This window comes from Orycteropus afer, unplaced genomic scaffold, assembly GCF_000298275.1.
Source record: "Orycteropus afer afer isolate SDZICR_OR568_19922 unplaced genomic scaffold, OryAfe1.0 scaffold00192, whole genome shotgun sequence".
Classification (NCBI taxonomy): Eukaryota; Metazoa; Chordata; class Mammalia; order Tubulidentata; family Orycteropodidae; genus Orycteropus; species Orycteropus afer.
In genome coordinates, this window is record NW_006921779.1 from 2,254,665 (window position 1) to 2,265,876 (window position 11,212).

General features: G+C 44.6%; 1 protein-coding gene across 1 annotated transcript in view; it reads right to left on the reverse strand.

Annotated features, from left to right (window-relative positions):
• SF3A3 (splicing factor 3a subunit 3) overlaps positions 1 to 11,212 on the reverse strand; it is a 72,328-nt gene that overhangs the window by 13,987 nt on the left and 47,129 nt on the right. The window lies entirely within an intron of this gene.

Here is an 11,212-nt window from a genome sequence, read left to right on the forward strand (position 1 = left end):
AGCAAAGATGTCTCCTTGAGGACTAAGGTGTGCCTGACACAAGCCATGGTATTTTCAATCACCTCATATGCATGTGAGAGCTGGAAAATGAACAAAGAAGACCAAAGAAGAGTTGATGCTTTTGAGCTGTGGTGTTGGCGAAGAATGCTGAAAGTACTGTGGACTGCTAAAAGAACTAACAGGTCTGCCCTGGAGGAAGTGCAGCCAGGATGCACCTTGGAGGCAAGAATGGCCAGACTTCGTCTCACATACTTTGGTCATGTTGTCAGAAGGGACCGTTCCCTGGAGAAGGATGTCATGCTTGGTAAGGTGGAGGGTCGACAAAAGAGGGAAAGGCCCTCAACGAGGTGTATTGACACACTGGCGGTGGTGATGGGCTCAAGTGCAGCAAGAATCGTGGAGCTGGCTCAGGACAGGGTGGTGTTTCATTCTGCTGTGCATCGGGTTGCTATGAATCAGAGATGACTTGATGGCGCTTAACAACATAACAACAACAACATGGATCCTGGAAGTCCATCCTTGTTTCTTTGGTTAGGAATCTCTCATTTAGACCAAAGCTTCAAACCTGTTCCATGAAGTGATCTGGAATGATAATCTGAATGGGAGCAATTACAAGGTGAAGCCCTGGAATGGGAGACCTGGAAGAGGCATAGTAAGCCCTGTCAGGAGCCTGATGTGGGAGATTGGATTATTGCCAAGGCTGGGAGAGTGACACCCATTCAAAGTGGCACAGTCAGCCACCACCTTTGAGCTGGGCAATGTTGTTTCAGACTTTTCCAGTCAAGAGACGTGTTTGCTGCTGTGTAACATGCACATTGCCCTTGTTTTCTAAGAGGGAGATTAAGTTTGTAGCAGGGCTTCAGCCCATGATTTTTCCTATTCCAATTATTGTTCCTGTTCACCCCGAATTTTAAATTTTGGGTCTGTTCTGATGCCGCTTCCTTGGCCATGACTGAACTAGGAAGAACTAGTTTGAAGCCAGCCCTGATTTAGACATGGAGACAAACTCTGCCATGGCTTTTCCTGCTGAGAACGGGTGATTCAGCCAGCTCTTCATGGAGGAAAGTTTCCCATGAGGGAAGAAGGTGCAGGACTCCACCTGCCCCTCCCAGCCAGGCAGGAAGCATTTGGGTTGTTGTTCCTGGGACTGCCCCCCAGATGGGTGCTGCTGAGCCCAGAGGTGATTGTGGATGAACCTCCCAGGAGCAGGAGTCTCCTAACTCCCCACATGAATGGAATCTGCCCAGCCTCGGTCATCCTCAGCCTCAGATGGGAATCTTTCCTTGCCTTCTGTTCCCTTCCCTGGGATCAACTAGTGCTGTAAGGCTCTGGGAAGGGAACATCTTAAACTCACTGCTGTTGAGTCAGTTTCACTCAAGCAACCCCTCCTTTGGTTTCCAAGGTGGTACCTCTACTGAAGTAGATTGCCCATTTTTCATTTTGAGGACTGGCTGGGGGTTTGAATCGCCAGCCTTCTGGTTAGCAGTCAAATGCCGTAGGTACTAAGCCACCAGCCAATGTGTCAAGTAAACAGAATTCTGAGATAATCTGTGCATTTTTTTTTTTTTAATCCTTGGTATTATGGATTGAATTGGTTCCACCAAAAATATGTACTATAAATCCTAAATCCTATACCTGTGGATGTGCTGTATGTCCTCGGATCACGCATCCTCCTTACAGACAACTTCTATTTGTACCTTAATATTATGCAAATTTGCCCTCACTTTGAAATAATTGAGCCAACCTCTCAAAAAAAACCCTCACTGCCATTGAGCTGTGTCCAATTCATAGTGACCTTCATTGGGGTTCTATGGCTGTAAATCTTTTTGGAAGTAGATTGCCCAGTCTTCCTTCCAAGGAGTGGCTGGTGGGTTAGAACTGCTGACCGTCTGGTTAGCAATCAAGTGCCTTATCCACTACTCCACTGGAGATCCTTGAGCCACCTTCTACTAGGAAAAAATTTTTTATCACAATCACCCTCACCTCACATGCAGCTTTTACATTGAAAAGGCTTTGAGCTTTTTCTTGCACTAAAATAAGGTTAAATAAAAACCACATGCACCTGTTCCAATTTACCTAAAAATTTGAGTTAAAGATGCAGTTAGCAATGGATCTCTTTGTAACCTGGGACTTCCTGGAATCCCATTTGGTAATAGGACTTCCTTTGTTATGTTAGCATAATGTACCAGTGTAAGGTATGTCTTAAGGCAATGATCTTTGATATATAAAAAGAGCAGATTAGGCACAGAGAAGGTAGCACAGAGGGGAAGAACATACAGGTCACATGAAGATTTCCTTGGAAGCCAGGCACACAATCTGAAAAGAGACAAGGTCTTTCCCCTAGAACCAACAGAGAGCAAAAAGCTTTTCCCTAGCCAGCACCCTGAATTTTGTCTTGTAACCTCCTAAAATGTGAGAAAATAAATTTCTGTTTGTTAAAGCCATACACTTGTGGTATTTTTGATAAGTAAGAAATAAGATTAGATGCGACACTGGGATGATGGTTACCTTTCTCTTCCTTGAGGTCCTGCCATCAACCTCACCTCAAAGTTCTCATGGTGGGAATAGGTTTCACCACATATCATCACCTCCACCATCAGCAAGACAGAGTCCCCCCACTTCAATGGGCTCTGGGAGGACATTCTGGCCACCTCTCCCGCTGATCCCTTCTGAGAGCCCTCTCTACCTGCTACATTCAGACAAATAAAGCACCTCCCAGTGGGATGTGTAGGGTGGGGATCCTTTGGTCTGCCCAAGATGCTAGTTGGCTTTAGATGTCGCCCTCTAGTTACATCAGCTGTGCTTCTTTTCCCCATGGCCCCTTGAATCCCCAGTGGCAGCAGTGTCAGAAGAAATTCCCAGAGTTGACGAATGGTTGGAGGGGAGGAGGGGAGCTTCAGCCTCCCCAGGCTGCATGCCCCTGCAGCCTCCCTGAAGTAGGCAGGTAAATTTGCATTTGGAATGGGATAAGGCACAGGAATATTGAGATTTTTTTTTTTTTGGTCTGGCTATGGAGGGGTACATAGACTAAAATGGATGGACAAGAAGGCAGGACTAATGAAGACTAAGAAGTAACCTAGGCTTCGCCCAACCCTCTGATTCTGCTGAGAACCAGCTGAGTGACTGAGTGTCTGCCCCTTCTCCAATCCCCATCTGCCACTCACACTTCTGAACTGCCCCTTCAGCCTCATCTACCCAAACCATGGAGGAAGTTAAAAGGGTTTGTGAGGATGGACTGGACCCTTCCTCTATCCTTTCACAAAAACACAGGGACCGGTCCTATAAAGTTTCCAAGACCACAAATCATTACAGAAGCAGACAGCCACATCTTTCATTTACCGAGTGGTTAATGGGTTTGAACCATCAAATTTTTGGTTAGCTGCCAAGTGCTTTAACAACTGTACCACCAGTTCTCCTATATCTGGCTATTGTCCAGGGAATTAGTAGTTAAAATTCTAGCGCCTACAATGGAAAATAGGTTTGGGATCATTCAAGGTAGAAAAACTGAAAATGAACCCTTGCACAACGTAACAAGACATCAAAGGCAATCTGCTTCCATAAAGATTTAAAGGCAGTTGCCATGAGTTGGAATCAATTCAACGGCAGTGAGTTTGGGTGTTTTTTGTTTTGTTTTTTGTATAAAAGAGATAATTAGTATATGCTGCATATTGCCCAGAGGAAGTAATGCAAAGACTTGGTGTTTTTCTGGGCTCTTAGGTGAAGAATTAAAAATAATAATAATATAAAAACTCAGGGACCTGGGCTTGACATATTTCTACCTGTGGAGACTGAGGTCCCTATAGAGAGGTATGGACTGGGTGAGAACAGCTTCTTGAGTACAGTGTTGGAGCAGAGGAAAGAGTGGAGAGTCTCAGGCTCTGGAGGTAAGTATGGGGTAACAGTGATGGAAAAGTGAACCTTACCTGTCTCATCTCTATATCCTGGATGCTGAGCACTGACCCAGTGGTGTACAGTAAGGACCACCGCCTGAAGTGTCCAGGCCAGAGGGCATCCTAGCTCTGGGTTCTTCTCTGTATTGCATTGCTCTGGCAGCTGTCACCTGAGAGAGAAAGTTGCGAGTGATGATGGAGACCATAGCCACGAGGGTAGCGAATCCAATGCCTGGTTAGCCTGGAGACTGTGGGGTCTGCACTGTCCTTAGCCTCCCAGGATTGGGTGGGCAAAGGAGGATGATGTCTCACTCTCATCTCCGCATTTTTCCAGCCTTGCATAAAAGCCTGATCAAGGAGGGCAGGGGAGAAGGGTGGGTTGCTTTGCAGACCCTTCCTGGTCAGAGCTCTCAGTGCTGGGGGAGGCAGAGCCTGGGATCCAGACACCCAAGTCTGAGAGCTACCTCTTGCCCTTGGCTCAGCTCTAATTTAGGGAGAGAGATATGGGGTCTGGATTAAAAGATAAGTCAAGCCCTGACTTTTGACCCTCTCTGTGACCCAAGGATGGTTTTCCTGCTCTGGATTCTGAGGAAGCCTGTCACCCTCCTGGTTCCTCCCCCTGTGGGGGGCATCTTCTGATGAAGGCAAATGAGGCCAGATCAGAAGGACCAGGCATCTATTTCCTATACTGTACTTGCTCCAGCTCTGACTCCTCTCCGGCTTGGAATGCTGCTGTTGCCATGCCAATGATAACAGTCACTCTCAGAGGGGCTGTTACTAGGCTTCAGACCTCTTCTTTCTGTCTGCTGCAGCGTCTTTCTGACAGTATGCCTTGCAGGAAGCAAGGCCCAGCCCCTGGACCCCTTATTTCCTGAAGGTAGACCTCCCCTGCTCCCATCTTCATTTATTCATCTGCATAGTGCAATAATGGGAACCTCTGTTTGAAATCCTCACTTGGGCTGCCAGGGCTGGTCCTTCACTCTCCAGCTCTGTAGCACCTCAGCAGATGTCTGTGGCTACCTGGTGCTACTTTGCTCAGAGATAGCTGTCCTCAGCCAGGAACCCTTGCCTTTTCCAGACCCTGTGACCAATTCTGACCCATGACTATTGCTGGACACTGGGACTGCCCCTACTTCTCCCTGACCTCATGACCTCTTCTACTTAACTGCTGCATGACGTTTCCTTGACCTATGGGCCTTTGAGCTGGTTAGTCCTGTAGTGGTTCCCTATTTCTTTTTCCTCCTACCAGACCTCTTGCTGGTCTTACTGGTAGCCCAGACCCTGGTGAGAAGTCAACTGACCCTTGCCCCTGTGCATGTAAGCAGCATATGGAGGAGGAGAGAGCCTCTCTAATAACTTCACCTCATAAGAATGGGGCCACAGTGTTCAAAATCTTCTGCAAATATGCTACAGTTTCTACTGCTTTGGAAAAATGTTCTACCAGGAGGCAGAGTTCTCCAAGTAGACAGCAGCGTATAGGCTTGGGGAGCATCACTGTGAGGTGAAGTGGTGGGGGCTAACATGGGGCTCCAGATGGGATGCTATTCTGAGATGAAGGGGCATTGTTGTTGTTAGATGCTGTTGAGTCAGCTCTGACTCATCACGACACTATGTATAACAGAACAAAACACTGCCTTGTCATGTGCCATCCTCACAATCCTTGTTATACTTGAGCCCATCATTGTAGCCACTGTGTCAATCCATCTTGTTGAGGGTCTTCCTCTTTTTTTGCTGACCCTCCAGTTTGCCAAGCATGATATCCTTCTCCAGGGAATGGGCCCTTCTGACAACATGACCAAAGTAGGTGAGATGAAGTCTGGCCATTCTCGCTTCCAATGAGCATTCTAGCTGCACTTCTTCCAGGGCAGATTTGTTTGTTCTTCTAGCAGTCCATCAGACTTTCCGTATTCTTTGCCAATACCACAATTCAAAGACATCAACTTTTTTTCAGTCTTCCTTATTCATTATCCAGCTCTCACATGCATACAAGGCAACTGCCTACGAGGCTTGGGTTATGCACATTTATCTACAAAGTGACATCTTTGCTCTCCAACACTTTAAAGATGTCTTTTGCAGCTAATTTACCCAGTGCAATATGACATCTGATTTCTTGACTGCTGCTTCCATGGATGTTGATTGTGGCTCCAAGTAAACTGAAATCTTGACAACTTCAATCTTTTCTCCATTTATTGTGATGCTGCTTATTGGTGCAGTTGTGAGGATTTTAGTTTTCTTTATGTTGAGGTGTAATCCATACTGCAGACTTAGTCTTTGATCTTCACCAGTAAGTGCTTCAGGTCATTTTCACTTTCAGCAAGCAAGGTTGTGTCATCCTCATATCTCAGGTTGTTCATGAGTCTTCCTCCAGTCCTGATGCTGTGTTCTTCTTCATATAGTCCAGCTTCTTGGATTATTTCCTCAGCATACAGATTAAGTATGGTGAAAGGATACAACCCTAATGCACACCATTCCTGATTCTAAACCATGCAGTTATCTCCTTGTTCTGATTAAATGACAGCCTGCTGGTCTATGTACATGTTCCTCATGAACACAATTAAGTGTTCTGGAATTCCCATTCTTTGCAACGTATTTGTTATGATCCACATAGTCAAATGGCTTTGCATAGTCAGTAAAACATAAGTAGTCTTTTTTCTGGTATTCTTTGCTTTCAGCCAAGATCCATCTGACATCAGCAATGATAGCCTTCATTCCTCGTCCTCTTCTGAATCCAGCTTGCATTTCTGGAAGTTCCTTGTTAATATATTGCTGCTACCATTTTTGAATCATCTTCAGCAAAATTTTACTTGTGTGTAATATTAATGATATTGTTCAACAAATTTCACATTCTATTAGATCACTTTTCCTGGGAATGGCACAAATATTGATCTCTTTCAGTCAGTTGGCCAGGCAGCTGTCTTCCAAATTACTTGGCATAGTTGAGTGAGAGCCTCCAGGGCTGCATCCGTTTGTTGAAACATCTTAATCAGTATTCCGTCAATTCCTGGAGCCTTGTTTTTCTCCAATTCCTTCAGTGCAGCTTCAACTTCCTCCTTCAATACCATTAGTTCTTGATCATATACCATCTCCTGAAATAGTTAAACAATTATTTTTTGGTACAGTGACTGTATTCCTTTCATCTTCTGTTGATGCTTCCTGCATCATTCATTATTTTGCTTATAGAATCCTTCAATATTGCAACTCGAGCCTTGAATTTTTTCTTCAGTTCTTTCAGCTTGAGAAATGCTGAGTGTGTTCTCTTTGGTTTTCTAAGTCGTTTGCACATTTCATTATAATAATTGACTTTGTCTTCTCGAGCTGAAATCTTTGAAATTTTCAGTTCTTTTATCTTGTCATTTTTTCCATTTTCTTTAGCTACTCTATGTTCTAGAGCAAGTTTCAGAGTCTCTTCTGACATCCATTTTGTTTTCTTCTTCCTTTCTTGTCTTTTTAATTTTTTTTTTTTTTTTGCTTTCTTCATGTACAATGTCCTTGATGTCATCCCACAACTCGTCTGGTTTTTGATCATTGGTGTTCAATTCATCAAATCTATTTTTCAGATGGTCTCTAAACTCAAGTGGGATATAATCAAGGTCATATTTTAACTCTCATGGACTTGTTTTAGTTTTCTTCAGCTTCAACTTCAATTTGCATATGAGCAATTGGTGGTCTGTTCCACAATCAGCTCCTGGCCTTGTTTTGGCTGAAGATATTGAGCTCTTTCACAGATATAGTTGATCTGGTTCCTGTGTATTCCATCTGGTGAGGTCCACGTGTATAGCCACCATTTATGTTGCTGAAAAAAAATATTTGCGATGAATAAGTCATTGGTCTTGCAAAATTCTATCATGAGATCTCTGGTGTCATTTCTATCATCAAGGCCTTCTTTTCCAACTACTGGCGATTCTTCTTTGTTTCCAACTTTTGCATTCCAATCACCACTAATGATCAATATATCTTGATTGCATGTTTGATCAATTTCGGACTGCAGAAGTTGGTAAAAGTCTTAAATTTCTTCACCTTTGGCTTTAGTGGTTGGTGCATAAATTTGAATAATAGTAAAAATCTTAAATTTCTTCACCTTTGGTTTTAGTGGTTGGTGCATAAATTTGAATAATAGCAGTATTAACTGGGTTTCCTTGTAGGCATATGGATATTATCCCATCATTGACAGTATTGTAGGGAGCTCTGGTAGTGTAGTGCTGCAAAAATGGCAAGGAGGCCACATGTTCTGACCTCCTCTAATCCCACAAGAGGAAGACAAGATTACCAGCAGTAACCCAAGGCCTATTCCTGCAAGGCCAGACATGTTGCCTCCCTCCAGCCCTTTCACCAACCGTTCCTCCCAAAGCACCCACCACCTCCCTCCTGGGTTCGATAATTCACTGCAGTGGCCACACAGAACTCACAGATTATGGGGTTTATTAGGGAAGAACCAGGCTACAATTCAAGTTCAGGAAAAATGCTCAGTCTCTCTCCCAGCCCACCGTCCCTCAGCCAAAAGTCTCTCACAGTCTCTTTCCCAGCAGTGCCGGTCCCTCCATGTCTCACTCAGCAATGCGTGTCTCTTGCATCTCTTTCCCAGCAACATGTGTCTCTTTCAGGGGTGCGTGTCTCTTTTGTTCTTCTGGCTAGTGGAGGCTGTGGTTTGCACGGTTCATTACTTCATTGGACTAATTGTTTCCTTGAGATTTTTATTTTCTTCACTTTTCCTTCCCCCAAACAAGGAGAAACAAACAGTTGCATCTTACATGGCTGATTACCCTGTCTTTAAGTCCAATTTATAGGTAATTCAAAACAGCTATCTATAATGCTTATTTAGCTTTACTTTAATGCAAGAAAGAGCTTGAAGCCTTTTCAATGATTTAAAAGCTGCACCTGCAGTAAGTGGAGGTGATTGTGATGCATATATTGTTGCTGGTAGGGGCTGGTTCAATCATTTGAAACTGAGGGCACATTTACAAAATATTAAACTGCAAATAGGAGTTGTCTTTAAGTCGTAAGTCAGACATTACTGACCCAAGCAGGTATTATACACTCACAGGTATATGGGTTTAGAATTTACACATTTTTTGGGACCCGATTTAATCCATAATACCACGGATGTAAAAAAAAAAAAAAAAAGCAAGCAAGCACAGGGAAGCAAAAAAGCTCAGAACTCTGTTTTCCTGACAAATTGGTTACCTTTAAGATATTCCCTTCCCAGAGCCTTACAGCACTAGTTGATCCCAGGGAAGGGAACAGAAGGAAAGGAAAGATTCTCATCCGAGGCTGAGGATGACCAAGGCTGGGCAGACTCCTGCTCCTGGGAGGTTCATCCACGATCACCTCTGGGCTCAGCAGCACCCATCTGGGGGGCAGTCCCAGGAACAACAACCCAAATGCTTCCTGCCTGGCTGGGAGGGGCAGGTGGAGTCCTGCACCTTCTTCCCTCATGGGAAACTTTCCTCCATGAAGAGCTGGCTGAATCACCCGTTCTCAGCAGGAAAAGCCATGGCAGAGTTTGTCTCCATGTCTAAATCAGGGCTGGCTTCAAACTAGTTCTTCCTAGTTCAGTCATGGCCAAGGAAGCGGCATTAGAACAGACCCAAAATTTAAAATTCGGGGTGAACAGGAACAATAATTGGAATAGGAAAAATTATGGGCTGAAGCCCTGCCACAAACTTACTTAGAAAACAAGGACAGTGTGCATGTTACACAGCAGCAACCACACCTCTTGACTGGAAAAGTCTGAAACAACATTGCCCAGCTCAAAGGTGGTGGCTGCCCATGCCACTTTGAATGGCAGTCACTCTCCCAGGCCTGGCAATAATCCAATCTCCCACATCAGGCTCCTGACAGGGCTTACTATGCCTCTTCCAGGTCTCCCATTCTAGGGATTCACCTTGTAATTGTTCCCAAATTATCATTCCAGATCACTTCGTGGAATGGGTTCGAAGGCTTGGTTTCAATGAGAGATTCCTAATCAAAGAACCAAGGATGGACTTCCAGGATCCATAAACCTCTGAAATTATCTGGAAAATCTGTGTATGCATTGTTTTTCAAGACAGACAGACCATGGTTAAGTATTTCCAAAGGAAATACAAAAGCTGGTGAAACATTATCTGACCCTCAAAATATTGAGTACTGAGCTAATCACCTTCCGGGAGAACCACTTCTGATCTAAGTTTGCTCACATCTAGCTAACAGCTCTGTCCTTCTCAGGGTTGGATGAAGTCGCCTATATGGCTCTTCCCTTCCTTCCCAAGGGGGTTGCTATGTCCTTTTATAGAAAGCACTAAGACAATAAATGAATGAATGGATGTAACAAATGAACAACAGAAGTCTTTGCTGACATAGGTAAGCACCAGGTTCAGTGCCTCCTTGGCTCCCCTAGTTCTTTCCACTTGGGAGACCGATTTCAGATCCTGGGGTGGCTGTTCAATGCCACCCAAGGTCTTGGAGAACACAGGAATATTAGCCACTTCTAGAGTCAAATAAGGAGCCTGGTGGCAGAGTGCTTATGTGCTTGGCTGCTAACCCAAAGGCATATAGTTCGAACCCACCAGCCACTCCATGGAAGAATGATGGGGCAGTCTGCTTCCATAGAGATTACAGCTGAGGAACTCTATGGGGCAGTTCACTCATTCCTATAGGATCGTTATGAGTTGGAATCAACTTGACAGCACACAACAAAAAATCAAATAGAGGAAATAGGCAGGATAAGGAAGGGACAAACTGCATTCTGAATTAGCAAGTAGGTCCTGGGTCCAGTGTGCCAGGTACATGAGGCATGGGGAGGGGAAGGGCTGAGGACCCACATAGATTCAAAAAAGGTAAAGCTTATCCTCCACTTTGTCCTCAGGAGAGACCCTGGCTCACTATCTCCATCCTTCCCCTATGTGTGCACGGATGGCTGACCCAACTAAGGCAGCGGTTGTCCTGGCCAATGCCCATTTGGTGAAGTGGCAGCAAATGGAGGGAGCCAGAGAGGTTAAGTTTACCTACCATCTGGAATGTAACATGTCCTCATTATACCCAAATTACCTCTGAAGTTAATGAGAAAGGGGGAGGGATGTGTCAAGAACGAAAGGACTGAATCAGCCCATTGACTCTGTGCTTCAGAACAAGACATATTCAGAACAAATGCTGGTTTTGTTGTCTGACAGAATCCTTTTTAATATAAAACAAAGAAAAAACACATGTCAACCCTGCAATCTGCTAGCATGCCTCGTTTCTACAAGATGCATGCTAGGCCACAGACTATGAGGCAGAGTCCGTAGGAGCATTTGATGGGGAGAAGTAGAAAAAGCTGGTCTCCGGGAAGCCTGGACAAGGCCAGCAGC